The sequence below is a fragment of the Talpa europaea genome (assembly GCF_964194135.1).
Source record: "Talpa europaea genome assembly, chromosome: 6".
Taxonomy (NCBI): Eukaryota; Metazoa; Chordata; class Mammalia; order Eulipotyphla; family Talpidae; genus Talpa; species Talpa europaea.
In genome coordinates, this window is record NC_140072.1 from 86,994,085 (window position 1) to 87,011,682 (window position 17,598).

At 36.9% G+C, this 17,598-nt stretch overlaps 1 protein-coding gene across 3 annotated transcripts in view; it reads right to left on the minus strand.

Moving 5' to 3' along the window:
- NBEA (neurobeachin) overlaps positions 1 to 17,598 on the minus strand; it is a gene marked incomplete at both ends in the record, with an annotated part of 593,662 nt that overhangs the window by 555,298 nt on the left and 20,766 nt on the right. The gene's annotated exons all lie outside the window — the stretch shown is intronic.

The window sequence follows — 17,598 nt, forward strand, 5'->3', positions numbered from 1 at the left end:
TCATATACACAGTGCCCACTTGAGAAGAAAAGGAAAAAATAACATTTACAACAGTTTCATATATATGATATATAAATATATTATCATAAATATATATAGCATAGATAGATAGATAGATAGATAGATAGATAGATAGATAGATAGCTAAAAAGAGAGGCTCAGAAAGATGTAATACATGGTTCTAAGCAAAGGCAGAGCCAGGATCTGAATACAGATTAATCATACTACAAAGGCCAACCTCTTTAAAGAAAACCAGGGTAATAACACTCAAATCTTAACTCATATAGTACTTATACATTAATTTATAAACTAAATATAGTAAGTCAGATACATCAGTTCATAGTTTAAAAGGTCTAAAAGCAGCAGTTATGAGACGGAGCTAGGGGCTCAGGGTCGAGCATAGCGCTGTGAAGCTGTCCACGGCCTCTGCAGCACCGGTTCAATTCCCGGCCGGCCAGGGAGATTCCCACATGGTGCGCAGAACTCTCCTGTCTCACCCACTGCTCCCCTCAGCAGTGTACTTCGGTACTTCTGCCTGTTCTGCTCCCCACTCTGACTCTGGTGGATTCTATCACCCTCCTGTGCCTCTGGCCTGTACCCCAGTGCTTGTATAAATAAATAAAAATCTAAAAATAAATAAATTTTATACACTTCACTAAAAAACAGGCTAATCTCTATAACCAATCCTGCTGTTTAAAAAAAAGAAACACAAATACTGAAAGAGTAAGAGACACTAGTGTATCTAATCAGATCAACTTAACACAGAATGAACATACTGCTTTGCATATCACCAACTAGCCAAAACTTCTTGTTTCACGTTGCCCAAAGTCCTTAGCTTCAAAGTTACCATACTTTGCTTTTCTCATGTGTAAAAGGAGACAGAAAAGCCAAGGACCCAGAGTTGTTATATCAATTTTAATATTATATTTATTTCATTTGATGAAAAAAAATTCAAATTTAATACTTGTAAATCAATGTATAACTCATAATTGATGAATATATTTGATACAGTATTTCTTTTATCCAACCAAGAGCTGTTATTAAATCAGTAACTGTCAACAACCTAGCAGCATACCCAAGAAAAGCAACTACTGTGATTATTTTATTATATTTGGAGCAAGTAAGGAAAATATGATTCTGTTTTTTTTTGGAAACAGCTACGTTTCTAGATTTTTATGTATGTTTTTATATTAATATACACTTTTAAAGCTATGTTTTCATTTCTCTATTCCATACCCCTTAATGTCTAGAGACCTTGATTTTTCCAGTTGCAGTATTGCCAAACACATTACATAATAAGAACATGACTCCCACAGTTGTTGAGAAATTAATGTATTTACAAAATGCTAATAAAACACAAAGATGGAAATACTTAACAGTCTGAAAACTCTGAGTGAAAGAAGGATCCACAGTAGAGCTAGAAGCTTAAGGTAAGCCCTAAAGGACAGGGAGGAATCTTCTGGGAAAGAACAAGTAACTCCTAGAAAGAATGTACTACTTTAAATACACTGTTTACTTAAATTTTCATATCTGGAATATCCTTACTTCAACCTAGCTATTCAGTAAATTTCTGATTAACCTTGAAAACCAATCTCAAGAGAATCTGCCTCCTTAAAGTCTTTCCTGACTCCTACAAATAGTCTATCACTCTTTTATTCTGATACTGTATTCTAATACATATTTTTATATGAGAAGAAAAGTAACACCTAGTCATACCAGGCAGTCCTGGTAACATTATTTAGTATGTTCTCAATTTACACATCACTCTCATTTACTAAAATTGGAAGTCTTCAAGGAGAAGAATCATCTTTCCAATCCCACTCCGTAACCAGGTTCAAGCATACTTCCCATGGGCACTTCAGCACCTTACTTTGACTACCTCCTAGAAATAAATATATATTTAAATTAATCTTTCTCCTGTTCATCAGATACTTAGAAATCTGAGGGTTAAAGACTACTTAAGAACATTACTGAAGCATACTCTATAATTTTAATAGAAGACCACGATATGTATTATAAATTCTCAAAAACTAGACAAGTATCCAAATGTGTAGTAGAAGCTTTTCAGACAAGTCAGCCTTAAAACACTGCTATGCAGGTCCTTTACTTTGGGCAGTTCTGTGGAATGAGCAGCTATTATTCACAACAGTCCTTTTCCAAACCACTGTTTCTAACACCTCTTGGCCAACGGATCCAAATAGGATCAAGTATCTGGCTGCTAATCACTGAGGAACCTAAATATTGCTCTCCCTTCACAACCCTGTATCCCTTCTCTTGCCTCCACTCCTGTAAAGTGCAATTGGCTAGATACAAATAAATACATACATATTATCTTCAAGGCAGCATACTTCTGCCACTAAAATATACCTTTTGGCCCTTAAGGTTTAATCTTTGGGGCCACAATAACTTTCTCAATAGTGCAAAGACAAAAATGAAAATACCTTGGACAGTGCCTTAATAAACGACTGATAAAAATAGTTCCTGAATGGAACTAAAGAATATGCACAGCACCATGAAATGAAAATACGTTAAATTTCAGAAAATAAAAGTAATCCATTATGAAAAAAATCATGCAGGGTCTATAGAGAAACAACAAAATGTCACTACAGGGCAGGCAGATCGTGACAAGCTGTACATATCATGCTACTCTAACTGGTACTTCAGGACCAAGTTAAGAGACACTGATGGATGACTTACCTGGATATGCAAAAAGACTTGTAGGCTTAAAGCATCAAAACTTCAGAGATTCCACCCACAACATGGCAGAATAAGGAGGTCTGGACTAACCTCTAGCATAAGCAAAACTAAAAAAGAAAAAACTAAGCTAAAAATTTCTCCCAGGAAACTTCAAAAATTCATCACCAGAAATGGGGGACCCTCCCATGAAGATCTGACCCTCAGCCTGTGGTTTGTTGTAGGGAATCAGTGGGGATAGGCTGAAAGGAGTTACAGCAAGTGCCGCAGCCATTCCAGTCAACAGAACAGGCAGAGAGCCTAACGCAGAGGATGAGGCTCATGGAACAGGAGCAGTGATTTTTTCCAGTGAGACTTTTTAGTGACAGAGTAGTGTAGACAGGCATGCGCATCTACAGTGACTCAGTGTGGCTTGGTTTCATCGCAGTCTGTTTGCCAGCAGTGCAGGCAACAGAGCCTCCTCCCTCCTCCCAGATGGAAGAACCAAGAAACACACCTGCCGTCCAATATAAGGTCTGCACCACTTGCCTATCCTTCCCCCGGTCCCATCACCCAGGACAACTTACCTGGTGGCCTGTGCCCAGTGCCCTGCAGTGGCATGCCCAGTGACCCTTTGCCTGGTGCTACTTTCCTGGAACACCACGTCTATCACCCCTTGCCCAAGGCTCATGTTCAATACCCAGTGCTCTGACCACACATCCCACAGTGCAGAAGGGGACAACAAGGAGGCAGGGGCATGGAATTTAGACTCCTTGAAGAAGAGAACAGAGATTACTCTGGAGAGAGAGGAAAGGAGGCTGAGCTGCTATTCTTGCCTAGTGCAGCCCTTGTTTCCCCACCTTGAGGAAGACCTAGTCTTTGGGGTCTAGCACCCACCCCTCCCATACCGGCACCAAGTTAAAGAAGTAAAGAAGGTAATGCACATGGCTAGGAAGCAAGAAACATCAGAACACAAGATGGAAAAGTTGAAGGAGGACAAAGTCCAGAGACCTAAATAAAAAAACTCAGGGTTAAAGGGCCCACAATACAAAGGTATTAGAATAACAATAAAAAAAAAAAGGAAAAAAACCTAAGCAAACTACTGGAAGGGAAACAGAAACACAGGAAGGGAGGTGCAGGATCCTGAGGAAAAGATAGAAAAACAAAAAAGAGTTCTTCACTAAAGAGTCTTCACTAAAGTGGAAGATATTAAAAGGAAACGAGAGAGATGTGGTGTTGAATGAAATGAGGACAAATAAGGAAAGTTTATTAAACAGACTTAAAATGACAGAAGAGGCAGAACCCTGCTCCCCTCCCCCGCCCACAGAGGCGGCACTCTCCAACCAGCAGAGAGGAGGGAAACAACAAACCAAAACGGCCAACAAGAAAAACGGACACAGCAAGTGGGACTGTGAGTGGAAAGGAACTATTTCAGCCACCACACCCCGTGAACGGGAGCTGAGGCGAACCCTGTAGGATCCACCGCGGAGGTGAGCTCCAGGCGCCATTAAAGAGAGCCCCGCCCCCCAGGAGGAGACCAGCACCAGCACACAGCCCCGGCCACCTGGTAAGCTTGCGCGGAAAGTGGCGCGGATCCGGACCGGATCGCAGCTGCCCAGGTCCCCGCGCCTTCGACCTAGGCTTGCGGGGAGACGGAGGCCCTCCCTGAGTGAGCAGGAACAAGGCACCCAGGCAGGGGAGCGGGATTCAAAAGGCGCCATTCCCGCGCCACTGATCTGGGCTACAGCCCGCGTCCTGGAACTGAGGGCTTTGGAACAGAGACCCGGGGCACGAAATTAGGGGCGTGGGTTCCCCACGACGGTGGGGCACAAGGCAGACACAGCACCCCGTTGAGGTGTACCCTACCATCCCCGCTCTGCTCCCTGTCCCACGGGGTGGAAAATCAGCTCCCCAAGGGCTCTAGGAGAGATCTCTGGCACCACCTAGCGACTTGAAGTCAGCAGAGGCTCCTGAAGGAGCTAGTGGCCAGCTAGGGAGTTAGCCCACACCGGGCCCCTTCTGAACAAGTAGTCTGAGCCCACAGGAAGAGCGAGCACCCACAGCCGGGGCAGACCAGGCGCGCAGAAGAGTGTGCCTGAGACCAGACGCGCAGGGAGTGTGTCCCACATCACCATTTTAGAACAGGGACATTTCTTCAGTAAAGACTACCTGCAGAAGGCTTCCTCAGGAACCAGAGGTGAGCGGGGGAAGTTCGCCCACGCCAGACCCCCTCTGGCCTGCAGTCCAAGCCCAGAGGGGAGCAGGAACCCACCGCCGGGGCAGACCAGGCGCACAGGGGAGTGTGTCCCCACATCGGCATTTTAGAACAGGGACCCTTCTCCAGTAAAGGCTGCTTGAAACTGACAGATGACTCCTGGAAGAAACAGAGGGGAACAGAGAAGCCCACCCAAGATGCCGGCCAGTCCCAACAACACAGTGTCCCAACGCATACGGCAAATTAGAAAACAGACAGTAGGGAGGAGAAGAACCACACGCAACCTAGCAACTCTCCAGAGAAAAAGCACACCACAAAAAGAAAGCCAGCCCCCAGATTGCAAAGACAATAACTTGGAAGAATTTCTGAGCCTTCCAGAAAGAGAATTTAAAATTGCCGTGATTAAAAAACTGACAGAAGTCATAAAGGAAAACAATGATAAGGGAAAAATAATCAATGATCAGAAGAATGCAACTGAGTCCCTAGAGAGGGAAAACAATGGTCAGAAGAAAGAAATTGAGTCCCTAAAGAGGGAAGTAAAAGAAATGCAGGAGATCAAAGAATTAATGGAAGAACTAAAGAATTCTGGGAAAAGCAATGAAAGCAGAATAGATAAAATGGAAGAACGAATAAGTAATCTTGAAGACACAGAAATAAAAAGAACCAAAACAGAAAAGGAAAGAGAAGTACGAAGGAAAAAGAACGAGGAAAGACTTCGGGAACTATCTGACTCCATGAGGAAAGGAAATATAAGAGTTATAGGAATACCAGAAGGAGAGGAGAGAGATGTAGGAACAGAGAAAATATTCAAAGAGATAATTGAAGAGAACTTCCCAAATGTGAAGAAGGAGCTGAAAATTGATATACAAGAAGCAAGAAGAACACCAAACTTCCACGACGAAAGGAAAAATACAGCAAGACACATAATAGTAAAGCTCCCAAGAATCCAGGACAAGGAAAAAATAATGAAGCTGGCAAGAGGGAAGAAACAGATAACATTCAAAGGAAAACCAATCAGGCTGACATCAGACTTCTCCGAAGAAACACTACGGGCAAGGAGAGAGTGGAGGGACATAGTCAACAGACTCCAAGAAAACAGATGCCAACCAAGAATACTCTATCCCGCAAAGCTCTCCTTCCTCTTTGAAGAAAGAATATGGACCTTCCCAGACAAACAGAAACTCCGGAATTTCATTGCAACTAAACCCCCACTCCAAAAAATACTACAAGGAGTCCTAAAGCCAGAACCTCAGAGGGACGAATAATAATGAAAGAAGGCCAAAAAAAAAAAAAAAGTTATTAAAAGAATAAATAAATAAAATCAAAGGAAAGACAAACACAATGGCAAATACAGATGTTAACATATCAATATTAACTCTAAATGTAAATGGACTAAACTCTTCAATAAAAAGACACAGAGTTGCAGCCTGGATTAAGAAACAAAACCCAACCTTTTGCTGTCTCCAGGAAACACATTTAGCTACAAAAGATAAAAATAGGCTCAAAGTTAAAGGATGGAAAACAATCCTACAAGCAAATGGACCAAAAAAGAAAGCAGGAACAGCTATACTTATATCAGATAAAACAGATTTCAAACTCAAAAAGATAAAAAGAGACCCCAATGGTCACTACATTATGATCAAGGGGACAATACTTCAAGAAGAAATAACACTCATTAACATATACTCACCAAACGAAGGAGCACCAAAATATATCAGACAACTGTTGTCCTCTCTGAAAACAGACATCAGAGAAAACATACGTAGTGGGAGACTTCAACACACCACTATCAACAATGGATAGATCAACAAGACAAAAAATAAGTAAATAAACCAAAGCTCTAAATAAGGACCTAGAGCAATTAGGCTTAACAGACATCTATAGAACACTAAACCCCAAAAAAACGGAGTACACATTTTTCTCAAGCGCACACGGATCATTCTCCAGGATCGATCACATACTGGGGCACAAGACAAACATCAACAGATACACCAAGATTGAAATCATATCAACCATCTTTTCTGACCATGAAGGCATCAAACTAGAAATAAACCATAAAAAGAAGGCAAGGAACTTTCCTACCTCATGGAGATTAAAAACCACACTACTGGAAGACCATTGGACTAATGAGGAGAACAAAGAAGAAATGAAACAATTTTTTGAATTGAACGACAAGGAGGACACCAATATCCTAAATGTATGGGAATCAGCAAAAGCAGAAATAAGAGGAAAATATATAGCAATAGAAGCTCACATCAAGAAACAAGAAAGAACGCAAAGAAACAACCTAATCTCGAAGCTCAAAGATCTAGAAAAAGAACAACAAAAAAACCCCAAAACCAGTAGAAGAAAAGAAATAATAAAAACCAAAGCAGAAATAAATGAAATTGAAACTAAAAAAACAATCCAAAAGATCAATGAAACCAAGAGCTGGTTCTTTGAAAAAATCAATAAAATAGACAAACCCCTAGCCAGGCTCACAAAGGAAAAAAGGGAGAAAGCACAAATAAACAGGATCATCAATGAAAGAGGAGAAATCACAACGGACACAGCAGAAATCAAAAGAATAATCAGTAACTACTATGAACAGTTATATGGAAACAAGTTTAACAATCTAGAGGAGATGGACAAATTCCTACAACTCTACAACCACCCAAAGCTAGATAAAGAAGAAATAGAACACCTAAACAGACCAATTACAATTAGCGAAATTGAAATGGTAATAAAAAACCTCCCCAAAAACAAAAGCCCAGGACCTGATGGATTTACAAATGAATTCTACCAAACATTCAGAGACGAATTAGTGCCTATCCTTCACAAACTCTTCCAAAAAATTGACAATACCAAACACGTTTTATGAAGCCAACATTACACTAATACCAAAACCGAACAAGGACAACACAAAAAAGGAAAACTACAGGCCAATCTCCCTAATGAACACTGATGCAAAAATCCTCAATAAAATTTTAGCTATCAGAATCCAACAATGTATCCATAAGATAATTCACCACGACCAAGTTGGATTCATTCCAGGGGCACAAGGATGGTTTAACATCCGAAAATCAATCAACGTTATCCAACACATCAACAAAAAGAAATATAAAAACCGTATGATAATATCAATAGATGCTGAGAAAGCTTTCGACAAAGTGCAACACCCATTCATGATAAAAGCCCTTGAAATTCTTGGGATACAAGGAACATACCTCAACATCATAAAGGCCATCTATGACAAGCCAACAGCCAGTATCATTCTCAATGGTGAAAAGCTGAAAGCAATTCCATTAAGATCTGGAACAAGACAAGGATGTCCACTCTCACCATTGCTTTTCAATATAATACTGGAAATCCTAGCCAGGGCAATAAGACAAGAGAAAGACATCCAAGGAATCCAAATAGGAAAAGAAGAAGTCAAACTATCACTATTTGCAGACGATATGATATTATAAATAGAGAACCCCAAAAACTCCACAGAAAAGCTAATTCAACTCATCAATCAGTTCAGTAAAGTGGCAGGATACAAAATCAACACGCAAAAGTCAGTAGCCTTCCTATATACAAACAATAAATCTGAAGAAGAAGAAATCAAAAAGACCATCCCTTTTGTTATTGAAACAAAAAAAATCAAATATTTGGGAATAAATCTAACAAAAGAGGTAAAGGACCTATACAAAGAAAACTATAAAACACTGTTAAAAGAAATAGAAGAAGACACAAAGAAATGGAGAGACATCCCCTGCTCATGGATTGGAAGAATAAACATTATTAAAATGGCCATCCTTCCAAAAGCAATATACAGATTCAATGCTATTCCAATCAAAATTTCAATGTCATTCTTCAAAGAAATAGAACAATTATTGATGAAATTCATATGGAATCACAAAAAACCCCGAATAGCCAAAGCTCTCCTGAAAAAAAAAGAAGGGAATGGAGGCATCAGACTCCCAGACTTCAAACTATACTACAAAGCCATAATCATCAAAACTGCATGGTATTGGAACAAGAACAGACATACAGACCAATGGAATCGAATAGAAAATCCAGAAATAAACCCACATATTTATGGTCAACTAATCTTTGACAAAGGAGCAAAGAATATGCATTGGAGCAAAGAAAGTTTGTTCAATAAATGGTGCTGGGAAAACTGGGTCGCTACATGCAAAAGAATGAAGCTTGACCACCACCTCACACCATACACAAAAATCAACTCAAAATGGATTAAAGAACTAGACATAAGACCTGAAACCATAAAATATATAGAAGGAAATATAGGCGAAACACTACGTGATTTGCACATCAAAGACATCTTTACAGACACATCACCCAAAGCAGTGATAGTGAAGGCAAAGATAAACAGCTGGGACTACATCAAATTAAAGAGCTTTTGCACAGCAAAAGAGACAATAACAAAAACAAAGAGAAACCCCACCAACTGGGAGAACATTTTTGCACCCAACACTAATGATAAAGGACTGATCACAAAAATCTGCAAAGAGCTGATGAGACTCAACAACAACAAAGAAAATAATCCAGTCAAAAAATGGGCAGAAGAGCTTAAAAGAAACTTCTCTGAAGAGGAAATACAAATGGCCAACAGGCATATGAAAAAATGTTCAACATCACTTGTCATCAGGGAAATGCAAATCAAAACTACCATGAGATACCATCTTACACCAGTGAGAATGGCACATATTAAAAAAGCTAGCAACAACAAATGTTGGCGAGGGTGTGGAGAAAAAGGAACTCTTCTGCACTGTTGGTGGGAGTGCAAACTGGTCCAACCACTGTGGAAAGCTGTGTGGAGATTTGTGGACCTACTAAACATAGAGCTTCCATATGATCCAGCAATTCCACTCCTAGGTATTTACCCAAAGGACACAGAAACATCAATTCCAAAGAACACCTGCACCCCTATGTTTATAGCAGCACTGTTTACAATAGCTAAGCTTTGGAAACAACCCAAATGCCCAAAAATAGATGACTGGATCAAGAAGATGTGGTACATATATACCATGGAATATTACTCAGCATTCAAAAAAGATAAACACATGCAATTTGCAGCAACATGGATGGCGCTGGAAGGGATCATGCTCAGCGAAATAAGCCAAAAAGAAAAAGAAAAATACCGGATGGTCTCACTCATAGCAGGAATCTAGAAAACTTAAATAAGGGACCAGGAAAATGAATAACTATAAGAAAGTGAAAATCAAAATCAACAAAAAACTATGAACCAGAGACACTTTTAGGGGGGCGGGGGCGGGAGGGGAGGGATTGGGGTCAGAATGGGGGGGCTGCAATTGTATGGGGAATATAACAATAAAATTTATAAAGAAAAAAAAATAAAAAAAAAATAAAATGACAGAAGAGAGAACTCTGGAAATTAGAGACAAAAAATTACAAAAGACCCAAGTGGAAGAAGAGTGAGAAGTGAAATTTGGGAAAAATGAAGAAATTCTACTATGAATATCAAGCTCTACTATTAAAGAAAACCTAAAGATAATGGTTATCACAGAAGATAAAGCAGAGGGGAGAACAAAGAACTTATTCAGAGAAACATTGGCTGTTAACTTCCCAAAACAAAAAAAGAAATAAACACAGATGTTCACAAATCAGAAAGCACAACCAAATTTCTAAATGCAAAATGGCCTTCACTAAGATACATCAATATTAATTTAACAAAAGTCAAAGATAAAGAAGAAATAATAAAGTTTACTACAGGAAAAAAAGTGTAACACACAAAGGCACTGATAAGACATTCATGAGACTTTTCAGCAGATACCCTAAAGAACAGAGAAGAGTGGGATGACATATTTACACACTTAAGGGCAAAAACTGTCAGACAAAAATAGTCCATCCCACAAAATTATCATTCAAATATGATAGAAAAATAAAAAAGATTCACCAGGCAAACAAAAGATAATGGAATTTACCACCATTAGACCTAACCTACAAAAAAATGTTTTTTTTAAACAAGAAAAAAGCAAACTTAAAACCATAAGCAAGGTGATAACTGCAATATAGAATTAAAAGTGTAAACAAGAGCAATACTAGACAACAACAAAACACCAAAGAAGAAAAAGAAAAGGAGAGAGGCTGTACAGTCATATGATTACAAGTTAATACCGGTACGTAAAGAACTAACTTAGATATACAAAGTTTAGCATAACCTTCATGGTAACCAAAAAGCAAAAATCTACCACAGAGACACTTAGAAAAAGAAATTAAGAAACTGAAGAACCACCAGGCATAGTCATCCATCCAAATGAAAAAGCAGATAGAAACACATGGGAAAAGAACAACAGAAAGATAAATAACCAAAAGAATAAAAGAATGACAGTGATTCCCATATCCCAATAATCACATTAAATATGAATGGTCTGACCTCATGAAGTAAAAGGAACAGGATGCAATTTGGGTTAAAAACTTTGCATACAAAGAACTTGCATATAAGAGATTTACTGAAAATCTAAGGACAAGCACAAATTAAAAAAACAGCCATAGCAAGGCATTTGCATTCAGTAACAGAGGAAAAAAGCAGAAGCTGCTATTCTCATTTCTTAAAATTAGATTTTCAGTCAAAAAACTAATCAGTGACAAAAAAGGCATTATATAGTGGTCACGGGAACAATTCACCAAGAAAAATAACTGTCATCAATATTTACACACCTATCACAGGTGTACCTAATTATATAAAACAACTATTAACAGATCTAAAACAATACATTAATAACAACAAAATAATAATAAGCAATTTCATTTACATCAATGGATATGTCATCAAAACAGAAAGTTAACATGGAAATAATGGCCTTAAATGAAGTAATTGGCCACATGTACTTAAAAGACAATTACTGAAACTCCCATCCTAGAAGAAATGAATACACATTATTTTAAGCACACACACACATATATATACAAAATATATATATATACACACAAAATATATATATATACTATATATATACACAAAAAAAACCCCACAAAATATATACACATTTATATGTGAAAATATAAATTTTATCAAGTATATTCTCTGAGCACAATGGTATTAAGCTAGGAATCCAAACACAAAAAGAAAATCGGAAAAAACCCAAATGTCAAGACTAAACAAAGATAACACCTGGATCAACAAAGAAATCAAAATACTAAAAAAATTACCTGAAACATTCAAAAATAAACAGACAAGCTACCATATCCTATGTGATGCAGTAAAAGAAATGTTAGCAGGGAAATGCATTGCAGTACAGGTTGATGCAGTACATCAACATACAAGAAAATCTCAAAGAAATAATCTAACTTTGCATCAGAAGGAACTAGAAAAAGAAGAAGAACCAAAACCAAAAATCAGCATAAGGAAGGAAATAAAAATTAGAGGGAAATAAATTAAATAGAAAACAGATAATTCAAAAGAACAATGAAATCAAAAGCTGGTTCTCTGAAAGGATAAATAAAACTGACAAAACTTTAATGAGATTCATTAAGAAAGAAGAGAGAAAACCCAAACAAAAAGAACCAGAAATGAAAAAGGAAAAATTACCACAGAAATACAAAGGAGCATTAGAATCTACTATAAATGTCTTTATGCAAACAAATTGGACAATTTATAAGAAATGGACCTTTTAACAACCTTTCAAGATCAAACCAGGATGAAACAGATACTTAAACAGGCCAATCACAAGCAAACTTCCAAATAACAAAAGCCCAGGACCAGACAGTTACTCTAAATAATTCTACCAAACTTTCAAAGGGAGACAAAATTTTGTATCCTTAAACGCTTCATAAAAACTGAAAAACACGTAAATTCCTACATTCCATGAGGCCAACATTACCTTACATTGATCTGAAAACCAAACAAGGACAGCACAAAAAAAAAAAAATAGACTAATATCTCTGATGAAAATAAATGCAAAAATCCTCAACATAATTTTGGCAAATGGAATCCAGCAATACATTAATATAATCATCCATCAAGACCAAATAGGATTCAATTCAAGATTCACTCAACACAGGCCATTGACGTTATTAACTATATCAACAAAAGATAAAAATCACATGATCATTTCAATAAATGTCAAAAAAGCATTTGATAAGATTCAATACCCATTTATGGAATAAAAGGAACTTAACATAATCAAGGCTACAAAAGACAAACTCACAGTCATTTTTATACTTTTTGGTTAAAAAAAAAAGGAAAGTATTTCCCCAAAGATCAGGAACAAGAAAACGATGTCACTTTAACTGCTACTGTTCAACACAATATTGGAAGTTGTGGCCAAGGAATCAGGCAAGAAAAAGACATCAAAGGAATCCAAAGAGCAAAAAAGTAATTAAAATTATCACTATTAACAGATAATATAATATACACAAAAAAGCAAAAATATTCTACAAAAATTTCTTAGAAACACTGAATAAAGTAAAATATAAAATCAACACACAAAAGTGTTGCATTTCTATACATAAACAATAAATTAGATGAAAGAAATAAAGAAAAATATCCTATTTGCAGTCACAACAAAAAGAATAAAATACTTTGGAATAAACCTAACCAAATAAATAAAGGGCCTAGATACTGAAAACTCTAAGACACTGCCAAAGGAAATAAAAGAAGACACAACAAAATGGAATATAGGTGTCCATGGATTGGAAGAATACACTGATAAAATGGTCGTTCCACTTAAAGAAATTTATAGATTCAACCTACGTACTATTAAAACCCCAAAGGCATTTTCCAAGGAAATAGAACAAGTAATTATAAAATTTTTATGGAACCACAAAAGGCCCCAAATAATAAAAGAAATCTTGATAGGAAAGAAGAAAAATGGAGGCATCAAACTCCCTATACAGCAAAAGAAGTCAAAACAATAGGCTACTGGAGTGAAAACAAAAACACAGACCAATGGAATAGAATAGAAAGCACAAAAATAAATCCACACAAATATGGACAGATAATATTTGACAAAGGAACCATGATGAGACAATGGAGAAAGGAAAACCTCCATACATAAATTTAACTCAATTAATTTTTATGGATTAAATGTTTGGATAGAAGACTTCAGACCACAAAATGGATAATAGAAAACATAAGTGATTCACTCCTGGATATAAATGACAGAAAATTATTTGGAGATCAACTCCAAAGACAGTGGAAATAAACGGAAAAATAAACAAATGGAAATAAATCAATCTCAAAAGCTTTTATAGCTCAAGAGAAACCACCAAAAAGACAGCCTACAAACTGGTAGAAGACATTTGGACACATCTGATAAGCAATTAATTTCCAACATATCTAAAGAATGCATACACCTCAGCAACAAAAAAATCAGTCCAAAAATTGGCAAAAGGCTTAAATGGACATTTTCCCAAGACATTCACTGGCCTACAGGAACTTGGAAACATACTCACCATCATTTCTGACCAGGGAAATAATAGTGGCTATTATTCACAATAGCCAAATCACAGAACTAACCTAAATGCCTATCAACGGATGTCTGGAAAAAGAAATTGGGGAATACTTAGAATATTCAAGAAATAATACTCAGCTATTAAAAATGATGAAATTGTGCCTTTTGAGACAATACAGCTGGATATTGAGGTGATTTCACTATATGAAATAAGTCAGAAAATGAAAGACAGTTACCAGATGGTTAGACTTATTAATGGATATAAATAACCAAAGCAAGCAAGCAAAGTGGCAAAGAACAGCAAAAATAATTCTTAGACCCATGAAAAACATACGAGGTTAAAGGAAAGCATATGCGGGAATGTGAGGAGGTGAAGGAGAAGGATGCGTATGGGGTAGGAAGATGACAGGTCATGGACACTGGAACTCTGATGGAAGGTAAGTGAAGCATGTATACATATGACAATGTGAAGTTGTTTTCCCATATTTATATAGTTATGTAACAGACTGACAAATTAATAAAATGTGAGGAAAAAAAGAATCAAAATTTAATGCCCTAAGTGTGCTGAATACTTGCCATAGTTATCACAAAACCTATGAGCACATAACGCTATTTTCATCTTAATCTCCAAAAGAGTAAAGCCAGGTTTTAAGAAACAGTAAATTCATTTTTTAAGAATTCTAGAAAAGCAGAAGTAAACAGCAATTACCACCTGTATTTGAAGCCCAATTTCACGCATTTACTTTAAAATCTTGGAAGCAGGGCCTCCCCGGTGGCGCAGTGGTTGAGCACTGGGCTGCGAAGCTGCCCACAGCCTCTGCAGCACCAGCTCAAGCCCCGGCCATCAGTCTGCCTGTCCTGCTCCCAGCTGTCTCTGGTGAATTCTCTCACCCTCCGGCACTTCTGACTGTACCCAGTGCTTGCATAAATAAATAAACCTTTAAAAAATAAATAAATAAAAAATAAATAAAATCTTGGAAGCACTGCTTATCTTTAAAGCTTAGTTTCCTCACCTGTAAAACCCTACCTAATCTCGTGGGACTCTTATGAGATTTGATCTATATAAAGCACTTAGCAGGATGTCCGTCAGGTACGTCATATGAGCTCAACAGAGGTTCATTATTATTGGTAGTATTGTTGCTATTTTTAAATAAAAGTAAAGATTTCAATATTTTACAAACATTGCAGTACATAAAACTATTTTCTTATCAATTAGCTGTCAAATATGTTTGGTCTTAAAGTCATACCAACACATAAGCCTTGCCTTTGGATGCATAGATTAAGATATATAAAAATAAATCATAATGGAGAACATAATAAAAAGAAGAAAAAGAATGAATTCAAAGGAAGAAAGTAATGGATTTGCGTAACAGAAAAAAAGTGTAATTTTTAACGGAATTTAAGTAGAGTATTACATACAGAATATATTTTTATTACCATCAATCATTTTTTTTCCTCATGTTCACTTTGATTAAATTTGATCAGCTGTTACAGGCTGAATTGTGTTTCTGCAAAATTCATGTTTAAATCCTAACCCTCAGAACCTCATGATATAGCTGTATTTGGAGACAGGACTTTTAAAGCACTAATAAGGTAAAATGATGTCATATGGGTGGGCCCTATGACTGGTATACCAGTATGACTGGTATACTTATTTGAAGAGGAAATCAGGACACAGATACACAGGAGGAAAAATAAAATGAAGACACAGGGAGATGTGGACATCTCTGGTCCCAGGAGATAGATCAGATAAAATCCAATGCTTCTGACACTTTGATCATGGACTTTGTGTCACCAGAATTGTGTGAAAAAAAATGCTTGCTGCTCAAGTCATAGTCCATGGTATTTGTTACAGCAGCACTAGCAAACTAATACACCAAACCCAACAAACTCAAGTTAATATAGTAAGCCGTAACTGTTATATTAGAAATTTAGAGACCCAAAGTTTACTCCTACAGTTCAACTTAAAAACTGAGTAGCCAGGTTATAATCAGTAACTACTCCACACCTAGGTTTCCACATCTGCAATCCAATCTCTGAATTTTCACCAAGCAACAGCATTCTAGTATTCAATTCAGTCCTGTTTATAATAAGGTGTCCTGAAAATTAATACTAAAATTAGTAACCTGAACACAATAGAGGACTCTTATTTTGATAAATAGACACATGCAATAGACAGATGGATGTGGGTGTGCTTGTGCTTGTGCACCCATGTGAGAATGACAGAGACAGAGTGTGAGAAAAAGGGAGAGAACAGACATAGATACACAGAGATACAGAGATAGAGCTATTGTATATACTGGTTTTCTGGTAATGTTAAATCTACTTTCAATTTATGGTTTAGGCAAATATGGCATGCATAGATTCCCAAAGGAATATTTTCACATACATTTTTAAAACAGTAATTCACAAAAAGCAGTTGCTTATTTCATTAAGAAATAGTCTAGCAAGTAATATAATACATTGGAAAAACAGTACTTTCACTGGACTTTAACACAAACTCCTACCTTTTACTCTAACAGTTTCTTAAACTCTGTAGCAATGTTTACAATGTGCCTGCCAAAGTACTTGCTGACAATAAAATGCATTTTAATTTGTTACCACATTGATTTCCATGAATTATTTAGGCAACTTTTACCAGAGCAGAGAGAACAAGGCATTCCCCAGTGACTTGTGGTTTGTAAATTGTTGCTATTAATTCAAAAATGCATAACCCAGGATGAGGTTTAATGACACATAACAGAAAAACACAAAATATGAGTGGCTCAAACATATCTATTAATTTCTTTCTATACTTCCAATGTTTCATTCACTTTTAAGATGCCCCCTACTAAATCAATGCCATGCAAAAAATGTAATGCAAACCAAATGTATCATTTTCAAGTTTATATTAGCCACATTAAAAGAAAAATATAAAAGGAAAAAGTGAAATTAATTTATATTATCTAACCAATTACATCTAAAATATCAATCTGACCTGTAATCAGTATTTGCAAATTATTGACAAGTTATTTTCCATTTTATAACAAGCCTTCAGAATCAAGTATGCATTTTATGCTTAAAAGAACATTTTAAGTGCTTACTAGTCACATGTGGCTAGTGCCACTATGACTACACAGTTCTAGATGCATCCATCCATCTTTCAAAACTTAAGTGTGATCATCTTTCTGAAAGCTTCCCTTGACATCCTTGGTAGAGTTCTCCCTTCAGTGTAGCCCACTACACTCTACTTTATTTCTATCAGAGAATTTACACATTTCATCAAGTATTTTTCACCCCCACATTACACATTTATCACCCCCTACAGAA